Source organism: Psammomys obesus, unplaced genomic scaffold (genome assembly GCF_907164565.1).
Source record: "Psammomys obesus unplaced genomic scaffold, mPsaObe1.curated_primary_1811, whole genome shotgun sequence".
NCBI classification, from domain to species: domain Eukaryota; kingdom Metazoa; phylum Chordata; class Mammalia; order Rodentia; family Muridae; genus Psammomys; species Psammomys obesus.
Genome location: NW_026596162.1, coordinates 14,935,013 through 14,946,800, shown reverse-complemented (window position 1 = coordinate 14,946,800; position 11,788 = coordinate 14,935,013). Strand labels below are relative to the sequence as shown.

Here is an 11,788-nt window from a genome sequence, read left to right as displayed (position 1 = left end):
GACCAGCTTGGGGCGGGAGAAAGGAGGGGAGGAAGCAGAGCGGGGATAAATTCCCAGGCCCCCGTTACCTTTTTAAATGTGCTTTCTTGCCTACAGAAGATGAATTTGGAGCAGGACACGGCTTACTTGGAAAGGCAGGACTTGGCTGGCCTTGGCCTTCTCTGTTGCCTGGTGAGAAACACAAGCCCTCAGGGTCATGAGCCCTGCCTGGACTGGGCTGCAGGGCTCTGCCTGTCTTGGCTTCTCAGTGGCAGCACCATTCCCCCTGAGCTCTGGACACACTTGCCTAGCCTTCCAAATTTGTGTAGTGTCTCAGACACCGCTGGGGAAAAGCTATTTCTCTCCCCAAGTGCAATGGGAAGGAGTGTGTCTCAGCGTGTGTGACTCCTACAACATCCCGTTAAAGAAGGAAGAAGCGGCTGCAGTTGAAGATGCTTCGGTAGCTGTTTCTATAGCCACTTCCTGTGGCCAGGGTAACAATGCAGCTCCTTGGCCAGTGTCTAACCTCACAAAAAGGCTGAGACCCTAACTATCACTGCCATGGCCAGTGGAGGGTCATTTTCACAGCATCTGCACCTCCATTCCCCAGGAAAGCCATCCTCCTGACAGAAGAGGGTAGCCCCAAGTCCCTGTGACAATTTTTCCGACCTCAGACTCACTCTCACAGACTGAGAGGGACCAGGGCGCCTACTGCTAATGACAGGCTTTTCCAAGAGTGATTCCACCAACGGCATTCCCGAGGTGTCCCTAAAATCTGTCTTCTCTCTCTCTCTCTCTCTCTCTCTCTCTCTCTCTCTCTCTGTAGCTTTAGCTGGTCTGGACTCACGCTGTAGACCAGGCTGGCCTCGAACTCACAGTGATACACGCTGTCTCTGCCTCCCAGCGCACTGGGATTCCAGGTGTGTGCTGCAGCATGCTCAGCTGAAACCTGTCTTTCAGTGATGCCTCTTTTCCCTCAAAGATTCCCCGCCAGAAGCAGCTGCCCAGGCCTCCTTCTCCCTGATGATGGCCTCACCTTATCCACTGTGATACAATGCCTACCCCTGTCTGTTCTGATGGAGGCTCTAGCTCTCTCTGCTGAGATGGAGGTCTTTCCTCGGTCTACTGTGCTGGGGACCTTATCCCTTCTGCTGCTCTGTATCTGGACTTTAAAGCTCAGACACTCGGCTTTCACAATGGGTCTCCAGGCCCCTGGAATCCTCCACAGACAAGCTTCTCTGCCTGCATCTTCCAAGGGAAGCAGCTCTCACTTCAGGTTTGTTGATTAGAAGTCTTCCCTTGTGTATTGCTGCCCCGAGAGAAAAGCAGTTCAGAAGCTCAGCAGGGACAGGGGAGTTAGGGAGTCCTCATTCTGCAATCGTTCCTGAAGGATGGAGTTAGACAAGCGTGTGTAGGTGAGTGTGTAGGAGAGCGGGCTGAGCACACAGTGCTGGCTGGAGATGAGGATGCATTTTCCATGGAGATGTCAGCAGGTGTCTGATTATGCGGTGTCTCCCAGGCTGAGCCTTGGGGTACTCAGGCACTCTCTGAGCCTCGTTCTCAGCATGCTTCTCAGAGTGTTTGGGTGTGATCAACATCTGACTGCTGAGTTAGATGGCTGGCCCGTGTGGGGTTTTCTCCAACCCCCTCGGGCATGAATAGGCTGTTCAGAGGACACTCCTGGAAGAGAGCACTCCCTGGCTAACTGCCTTTGGCTTATCCGCAGTGGTGCGTATGGCTTCAGACTTCAGCTGGGGCCTTAACTGCACAGGGTTTGGACGTACTGCCTCCACGCACGGGTCAGTCCCTCCTGGAAGATGCGTTTGTGTCACACGTGGGTGCATACGCGTACACATCCTACTGGACTGCTTTTCTGGGGAACCCTGACTGTTGGCATGATGGTCCCAGATAAAAAGCAGAACATTTTACAGATAGACACCATGGGAGAAAAGGGCTCTCTCGAGGCGATACTGGGGACTTGTGTCTTGTGTCACTCTGCAATTTGACAGACAGCCCAAGCCACTTCCCCTCTGCTGGCTTGCACCACAGATTTTGAGAGAGATGGCTTTATAGTCCAACCTGGCCGTGGGCTTGCAGAATGCCACGTGGCCCTTCATGTCACAGCCCTACTTGGAGCCACAGTGGGCCTTTGATTCACTGCCACGCCGTTCCACGACAGCCATCTGCCAACGCCGAGGGACTGCGGCACCTTGTCCCCATCGCCACACTCCCACTCTGTCCCCTGTCGTCATCCTTGAGGTCAGCCAGGAGTTCCAGGAACTGGTCCACTCACAGTCCGTGTTTCAGAAAGAAGTCGACATTCTTCAGAGACATAACTCATATACAGCGTATCTGTGTGTGTGAGACGTGGGTGTTTGTGCAGTGTGGAGCGTGTGAGGTAGAATGTGTCACTGGAGTGATTTAATAGTGTGGGCTTTCACGGTGCATCTGTAATGTGGTGTGTGTGTGTGTGTGTGTTGAGAGTGTGGTGATTGGTGTAGTATGTCATGTGTGAGTGTGAGAAGTGACTTTGTGTGTGCTGTGTGTTTGTCGTGTGTGGTGTGTATGTGCGTGTTTGCCATGTGTGTGGTATGTGGTGTGTCTGTGGAGAGTAATGACTGAGTGTGTGTATGTGGTGTGTGAAGTATGTGTTTGTATGTGATGTGGGGGTAGTGTGTGGTATGGTGTGCGATGTGTGTTTATGTGTGTGGTGTTTGTGATATATATGGCCTGTGTCAGGGTGTGAGACTATTACTGGTGTGGACAGGTGCCTTCTCATTCTGTTCCTTGCTTCATAATTGAGTTGCTTTAGATGTACATGTACTAGCTCCACAGTGGAGAAACCCAGACTTGAAGTCTCCGCCCTGCGATGACAGCGCACAGCTGTGTGCCGGCGGCATGCAGGCAGGGCTTCGTAGACCTGGAGTTTCCGATGGGAGTACGGCAGAACTTTCCCATGTTCTAGGCTGTGCTGTGTCCATCCCCTCCAGTACCTGGTCAGCCTGCAGCTGTGCCTCAGTGGCTGTATGCTGATCTAAATGTCAGGGCAGAGGTGGGCGTGTGGTTCAGTTGGTAGAGTGTTAGGTTCCGTTTCCAAGGCCTTGTAAAATGAATATGGTGGTGTACTCATGCAATCCCAGAACCCTCGAGGCAGAGAGGAGAGAGAGGGAGGCCATGGTCAAGGTCACCATGGTTATCTTTTGTCCATTCACCTGCTGTTGGGCATCTGAGCTGTTGATATTCTGCATGATGCCAGGATGGTCATGCAGAGATTTCTTTGGCTATAGTCCCAGAAGAAGGACACTTGAATCACAGGCTAGATCTATTTTCAGGTTTTCCCCATAGCATCTGTACTACTTTACATTCCTGCCAAAAATGCATAAGAATTCTCTTTTCCCCATGTCTCAGCCACTGTTCTATTGCTGTGAAGAGACATCATGACCAAGGCAACTCTGATAAAAGAAAGCATTTAACTGGGGTCTTGTTGGCAGTTTCAGAGGGTTAGTTCATTATCACCACGACAGGAAGCATGGTAGCGGGCATGGTGCTGGAGCAGTCTTTGAAAGCTACATCCAGATCCAAAGACAGAGAGGGGGACACAGGGCTTGGCGTGGGCCTTTGCAACGTTAAAGCCCACCTCCAAGGATCCTTCTAATCTTTTCAAATAGTGCCACTCCCTGGTGACTAAAGCAGATTTATATATAAATCTATAGGGGCCATTCTTATGCAAGTCACCAGACCCCACTTTCTCACCAGCATTTATTTATTCATTTATGTTATTTTTGTGATTTGTGTGTTTGTGTGTGAAAATATGTGAACACGTGTGCTTGTGTATGTGGACGTGTTAGGTGTCTCTTCAGCCACTTTCTATCTTTTATATGTATGTATTTGTTCTCATTTTGTTAATTTTTTGAGAAATTTATATAATAATTTTGGCCGTATTCACCCTCTTCACTCTTCTAAGATCCATCCCGCATCCCCTATCCCCCAGTTTCATTTCCTCTTTTTAAAATATTTAAAAAATCTATTCACCCTAATTTCCAGCCATGGAGCTATGGACTGGAATGTGGTTGACCCACCAGCAGCTAAAGCCTCAACAAAAGCCAACTCTCCCTCCTCCAGAAGCCACCAACTGCCTACAGTGCCTCCGTTAGAGGTGGGCACAGCAAGCGTCCCTTCTCTGCCCCTGCATACCTGGACCTTTCTCCTATTCTGCTCGTGCTTACACAGGCTTGGGATCTCATCTAGAAAGCACTTCTTGAACTAACGCCTTGGAGCGCTTCTCCCATGATTCCAAATATATTTTAAAATGTCCAATAGCTTTGATCACCAGAGAAATGGAAAACGAAACCGAAAGGCTCCATCCCACCGCAGTCTCCGTGGCCATCATAAAAAACAAATTAAAAGTCAAAATGGCTCAGTCAGTAAAGTACTTGCCATGCAAACAGGAGGATTTGAGTTCAGATCCTCACATCCAAATTAAAAAAAAAAAAATGCAGCCTGAGGTAGCTAAAATGCATTGGTCAGTCATCTTAGCTCAGCGGATGAGGTGATTGGTTGAGTGAGAGACAGTAACTAATTCTGTGTATGTGTGTGGAGATCTAAATTTAGAAGGCAGTTTAATATTTAGGTCCATTTGGAAAATCAGCAGCAGTAGGTTCACCCCTGGGGCCTGTGCGCCCTTTAACCAGAGGATCTTGGCCAGATTTGCAGTACCATGTATGTGCTACTCCTGTGAAGTGGTTTTTAAATCAAATCGGGGGAAGTATTTGGTTACGCCTGGAACAGTCGTGCCGTTATTCCATCCACGGGCCTATCTCGCCAGGCCAGGCATTATTGTAGTTCACAGGGTTCACAGCAAAGTAAGACTACTGATGCGATCACACACATAGACTTATAAGGCACCCTACGCCCTGCGCCCTGCGCCCTGGACCCTGCACTCTGCACACTGTACCCAGAGCCCTGCGCCCTGCGCCCTGCGCCCTGCACTCTACACCCTGTACTCAGAGCCCTGCGCCCTGCGCCCTGCTTAGAGCCTTCCTGTCATAAGAGAGCTAGGCAGCAGGGAGGAAGCTCTGGTCGCACCCAATTTGCTTTATGTCTGTGCGCCGAGCATTTCTGATGCTCTAAGTTCTGGTGGGCAGACGGACAAGAGCAGCGGCAATAGCCTGTATTATTTTGGGACCCCTAGCCAACAGCTTGAGGAGAGATATCCCACACGGGGCACTGGCTTTTTTATTTGGCAACCTATGGCTTCTCGGATGAGCATAATCTTCCCTATGTAGGATAAACTCCTTTACATGTACACACACACACACACACACACACAAACACACGGAGCTTATGAAATAGGTTTCTATACGGCTTGTTCAAACATCCTTGAAATTAGTTATCCCTTCCTCAACCCCCTCTTCGGCCCTGCCCTTCCAAAACCTTCCCATCTAACTTTCCTCCCCCTCCCCATGAGCTGGGATGTTGGGGGCGGCTTGGATTGCTTCAGACACCCTTTTGTGAGCTACAGAGGAATCACAGCGGTTTGAGAGTGAGAAAATAAGGCTCGGAAAGGGGAACTCAACCACACAAACCACGGTAAGTGGGAGAGCAAGCGGACTGTCACAGAACCGTAATCTCGCTTCCTCCCGGCCTGCTCCGCTGGGGATAGCCCCCTCCCAGGGATTCTGCAGGGAAGGAGCTATTGCACTAGCACAGGAAAGGCTGGGGAGCAAAAGCAGAGTTTAAACTTTTTCAGCGAGCAGCAGCCTGGAGCCTTCACTCGGGGATGCGGCATCTGGCCCCCTGCGACGCCGGCGCCCAGCTGCGCTGACTTGGGGTGGGGGCGGGGGTGGGAAATGGTTGACTTCCCTGACACAGGGAGCGGGCCTTTCAGCTGGCAGCGAGTCCACACTTTCAGAGGCGGGTTGGCAGCAGACAGGGAACGGAGACACCAGCCAGGGCCTGTGCGCATGCACATGTGCCAGGGGACGCTCGCTAGAAGATCCCGCTTTGGGTGTGGATGGCCTGGATTCTTCCGCCTCTGCCTCACTCCCGCTCCTACCCACTACATGCACAGTGACATCATTTTTTTGGCTTGGAAAGTCTCTGGAGGGCCTTCAGGTAAATATCAAAACCAGGCAGCTCAGACTTTAGCAGCCCGGGTGCTTTCTGTCCAATGAATCCCCCTCCCCCAAATTGACCTGGTAGGTGCCAAGCCTGTGACGGGGAAGGGGGCTGGCTGGCGCAGACAGTTCCCAGAGGAGGCAGACTGCGTCATTCATCAGAAATGCCCCGTGGTGCCCCAGGACCGAAGGTGGGTCGGTCGGTCAGGAACAAACGCGCCTGTCTCTTGCCCAGACTAGTTTCTTGCACGCTCCCGCTGTGTCCTTGGGCTTCTGAACAAGCGGCTGCAACGTTTAGGAATAAGTTTGCTTATTTTGGGTCACCAAGTGATTTGGTTTGTGGTGGTGTTGGGACGAGGAGGGTGGAGATGAATGGAGAATTGTCAATTTCCTCCCTCTTCCAACATCAAAGGCGGCCGCTGATGACAAACGGAGGTTTTGATGAAGCAGGAGGAGCCAGCAGCAGCCAAGGCCAGCCTGGTGCCTGTGTGGGCCTTCACACACACACACACACACACACACACACAGGGGGGGGGGGGGAGGTTACTCTTTCCTCAGAACATCCCTGGGAGATCAGCTTCAGGTTAAGACAGGAAACACAGGGAGAGTCCTTGATTTTGCCAGAATTGCACAACTGCCTAGGAGCCCAGCTGTGGTTTCCCTTTGGCCCTTGAACCTTCGTTAGGCTTCCCTCCCGTTGCAGTTTGCGGGATCTGTGTTGATTACATCGGGAAAGTGCGGCATCTCTGGAAGGCTGTAGGCTGCCCCCTTTTCCGAGAACAGCCAGCTCCCAGGGTGGTGGTTAACATGGCCAAGTTGACTCGATCTACAACCATCTTTGCATGTGTCTGTGAGGGATTTTTCTTAGATTGGGCCACTTGAAGTGGGGAATCCCATCTAGATGTGGGGAGCACCACCCCATGGGCTGGGGGTCTGGAAGGAATAAAAAAGGAGAGAGGAACTGAGTACCAGCACCTTCACTCCTCACTTCCGGGCTGCAGGCTCCTCACGACCAGCTTCCTCACACTTCTGCCTTTGTGCCTTCTCCTTCACGATGGACTAACTCCTTTTCCTTAGGTCACTTTTGTCACAGCCCTGAGGACAGCAGCTGGCTCCCCTGGGGAACAGGAGGAAAGGAGGCAGGCCCTTGGCAGACCCTGGACCTTGCTGTGTCCCATGTCTCTCAGCAAGGACTAGTGGAGGCTGCTTTAGAAGAATCCAGATGGAACTCGCAGGGTCCTTCTGAGTGGCCCCTGCCTCCGAGGGTGGGAGGGCAGGCTGAGCTCCTGCAGTGACCCCGGTATTCCGCCTCTACACCACTCTTGACTGACACACAAAGTCTTTGAGCCCCGTGGGTTAGGGGCACCTCTGCCATCCTGAACCCAAAGTTAGGTTACCCAGACAGTTAAAGGGTCGTGGAGACTCAGTAGCTTTACACAGACACACATGTGTGGGAGGTTCCTTCAGGGTTAGGTGGCTAGAAACCATGCATGGATTTATTTAAAACAAGAAAGACCCTTTCAAGAAACTGAGGAAAATGTGTGTGTGTGTGGGGGGGGGGGGGGGGGATCTCAAACCAATTTAATAATGTAAATTGTGATTTCAAGAACAGTAGAAAAAGAATGACAGCAGAGACCATAAATGGAAGAAAGGTCTAATAAAGGGAACAGAAATTATGAAAAGTGAAATACATCAATAGAATAAAAATATTGATTAGTTGAGAAAACAGAGATGGGGGAGAGTGGCCTCCTGGGACAGCCGTGCTGGTATAACCTTCTACAACCTTGGTGACAAGGACCAGTCTATTGATAAGTGACGGCTGCCACGGAGCCAGCTCTCTCCCCACAGGACATAAACATGCTTAACAGCCTTACAACTATCAAGAAAATGGAATTAAAACTTTGCAAAAGAGAATAAAAAAGAGATTCTCAATGTCTGGAGTGTTTATATATATATATATAAACATACTAAACAATTCACAGTAATCCTATAAAACAGGAAAAGGAGGAGACAGGGATACTTCCTAATGAAGAAAGGACTGTCTTTACTCCAAAATCACACAGATTTGGTATGAACAAAGGCCACTTAACTCCCCTCATGAATATAGACACAAACATTGTTGTTCTCATTTGTTGATTTATTTTTGTTTGTTTTGGGGACAGAGTCTCATGTAGCCAAGGTTGATGTCAAACTCACTATGTACACAACCTTGAACTTCTGGTCTTCCTGCTTCCAGAGTCCTGAGATTTCAGGTATGTGCTCTGTGTGTGTGATGTGCTTGTGTGTGTGTGTGTGTGTGTGTGTGTGTGTGTGTCAGACTTTATGCATGTGTTTTTGAGCAGTTGTGTGTGTCCATGTGTGAGTGAGAGTGTATTCATGTATGTGTGAGTGTGTGTGTGTATGTGTGTTTATACACCATTGGGGATTGAACCCAGGGCCTCATGCATTCGAAATGCAAGCACTCTACCAGTTGAGCTACAGGCTCGGCCTAAGAAATGTATCTTGACCTAAGCCTCATGGCTTTTACAAAAGCTAATACAAAGAAGGCCGCAGCTTTCATGCGTTCATGAGCACCATAGGACCATGTCTTTATGATCTAGACCTGGTAACAGTGATCCGATATGTCAGAGAGGCTGATCTCTGAAAGAAAGAAATATCAAAGAACCAGACCTTATCAAAGTGGGAAAGTTTGCTCAGCAGGAAAAGCCCTGCTTGACAGTCGACAGCTGAGCTACAGACTGAAAGGAGAATTTGCAAACCACGAATCTAATGAGGAACTCGTATCTAGAATACCTAAAGAGATCACTTAAAAAAATCAAGAAGCTTCAAATCACATGTGGGCAGGAAATGCAGAGGAGTCACAAGGATGGAAATAGATTCATGACTGGTCATGAGAGACCAAAACTAAAACTCCAGTGATCTGTGAGGAGGAGAGCTAACAGGACGCTGTCCGGCCAGTGGTGACCCATGAGGACAGCTAACGCAGGACGCGCCTGGCCAGTGGCTGCACAGGGAGCAGAGAACCCACCTTTCTCCAGTGGGAATGGGAAGTCGTGTAGACTTTCTAGAAAACAACAGGGAAGTTTCCTAAAAGTAAACAATAAGTATAAAACTATACTTTTGACACCAAGCAACCTGGCCACTGCTCTCTAGGGCAGGAGACCCCGTGGAACTAAAACCAAACTCACCCCAGGGGAACCCATGGGACATCCACTGAAAGGGTTAATCACACTGAAACCCCAAACTGGAAACAGCTAAGACATTCCCAGTGGAGAACTGTGAAGTGAATAGTGGTCCCTTGATGATATAGTCAGGTCCCGATGGCAGAGTCGGGTTCCTAGCTATACGCTACAACCTGGATGGAGTGGGAGGATTCCATGTTACATGGAAAAGTCAGTTTCTGACAAGCACACATTGTAACAGCAGTTTTTATTTTTTATAATACAGGGAGAAGAATCTGGTTTCCAGGGCCTAGAACTGGGGTCTGACGGTGTGAGCAAGTGGGTGTGACCATGCAGGGCGACCCACGGCACCCAGAGATAGTTCTGTCCCTATGTATGTATGTTCGTGTGTTCATGTATGCAGATGGTAAAGGCCGTTCCCAGGGGCCTCCACCTCCGTGTTTGAGGCAAGGTTTCTTACTGGCCAAGAGTTTGTTGCTTAGGCTAAGCTAGCTGTTCAGTGATACCCAGCAAAAGGCCTGCTCATCCCTACCACCATGCCCCTGGCACTAAGACTGTAAACACACAGCAGCAAATTCAGTGTTTTCAAACTTGGCTTCAGGGGATCAAACTCAGGTCCTCACAATCTCAAGGCAAGCCCTTTACCATTCAGACTACCTCCTCAGCACAAATTCTGTGTCTTCATTGCAGTGGTGATCTGAACCCGTACCTGTGGTAAGAGTCTTGGAACCACAGACACACACTTAACTCTACACACACATACACTCACACACACACAAGTGTTCACACACATTGTGAATGGGAAAGGCAGACAGATCCTTTGGACCGCGTCCTTATCTCTGTAAGTTTCTGTGAATTTGTAATCGTTTCAAGAAAGCTAAAATTTTAACTACTTAAAAAAATCAGAGAAATGGCTTTTCCTCCTGGTAAGAGACTTCACAAGGGGCAGCCATTGAAAGGATGCTCTACCCTGGTGGCCACCGCAGCTGGTGTCCTGTGGGCATCCCAGTGAGGGGCACGGCATTGGTGCTTCTCGTGCGGCTCGTGGGTGGAAGGAAACCACACGTGGACATCCAAGGGACTCAAGTCTGGAAGCACGCCGCTGTTGCCACCACTTGTGGTCACGATGAGAAAATTCTAAACTCTAAATAAGCTCTCTGCTGTAGACCAAGCAGGATAGCTCAGAAAATGAAAATTTGATAATATAGCAAAAAGCAGGATCTCAGGCTCTCCCAGGAAGCCAGAAGAAAAGTGCAGGCTGCAAGACCTCGGTGCTTGAAGGACCAGGGCTTTAGACAAAGGGCTCATGGTCTGCTCAGAGGGACTGAGTGAGGCCTGGGAGTCCACCTTGAGACACAGCCAGGGCTTCCACCTGCTGGGCCTCCTTCTCCTGGGCACAACCACTCATTTGCTCTTGCTCAGCCTAACCGTCAAAGCTGAGGAACATAAGGCTGATAAGGTTTCCTAACTCATCTTTAAGCATCTGTGTGTGCCCTTGGAGACATGAAGCCCTCTGCATGCTTACTCTCTGGTTAAATGGAATCTGCACCACTCTGTGAATTAAGGTTGGGGTCATCAGATGTCCTGGAAACTTGTGTCATGTCATGGAGAGGAGCCCGCTACCTGGTGGGGCTTTGGGCAGTGTGCTCCATTTTGTGGGCCTGAGTTGTTTTCTAGTTTATGACTTAACGCCTGCTGTTAGCAACTGCAAGACCCTAAGGCCACCACAGCTTGTGAACCAAGGGGCCTGTGATTGGCCCAACCACACTTGGCTCTTCTGAAGCCTCCAGGGAGCTGCAGCGCTTACTGTGGGTAGAGGTGGGCACATATGGCAGAGCTTGAGGCAGGCAGGAACAGAAGGGTGGGGTGGCCTGTGACCGAGGGTGCTCAAAAGAAGATATCTTGCGTTATTCAGCAATCCTTTCATTATCATTAATCATGCAAAGTAATCATTTGATGATCAATGATGGTGTGGAGGGTCATCTCACACGTTTCAACTAGCACAGTCACAGAATAAGAGACCTTTGCCCCAGAGCCCTCTCTCAAGCCAGGGCACCAATGGCTTCCTATGTCACCACACCCTTCCTCATCATCAGGCCTCCTTTCTCCCGTTCTTCCATCCCAGTTAACCACAGTGTTTATCCTGTTCCCAAGACACAGTGGTTTTTGATGTGGTTTGTAAATGTGGCCTTGTAGTCTCAGTGGAAACAGCTCAGACAGGAAGCTGATGACATGAACCCTTCAAGCTTTCCAGTGATGTCAAGAGGAGGAGGACGAGACGGTCATCTATGCACGTCCCGCATAGCCCAACGAGCTTGGGACTCTATCTCAGGTAGCACACCTGGGCACCAGGCTTGAGTTGTTTTTTTTTTATTTGTTTTGTTATTTAACCTCCCCTGCCCATGGTTATTCTCTCATTTTCTGATGCACCTTTACAAATGACTTCCCAGGAGAGAGAACACAAAGGTGAATTCTCAAAATTCTTGTGTGGCCTAAGCTCATAGTTCTAAT

The 11,788-nt window shown here is 49.7% G+C and overlaps 1 long non-coding RNA gene across 1 annotated transcript; it reads left to right on the top strand.

Annotated features, from left to right (window-relative positions):
- Window positions 1-5,973: 5,973 nt before the first annotated feature.
- Window positions 5,974-9,614, top strand: LOC129667433 (uncharacterized). Its single transcript, XR_008718734.1, has 3 exons — window positions 5,974-6,093; window positions 8,258-8,347; window positions 9,543-9,614. It is a non-coding gene; the product is annotated as an uncharacterized LOC129667433 (long non-coding RNA).
- Window positions 9,615-11,788: the final 2,174 nt, after the last annotated feature.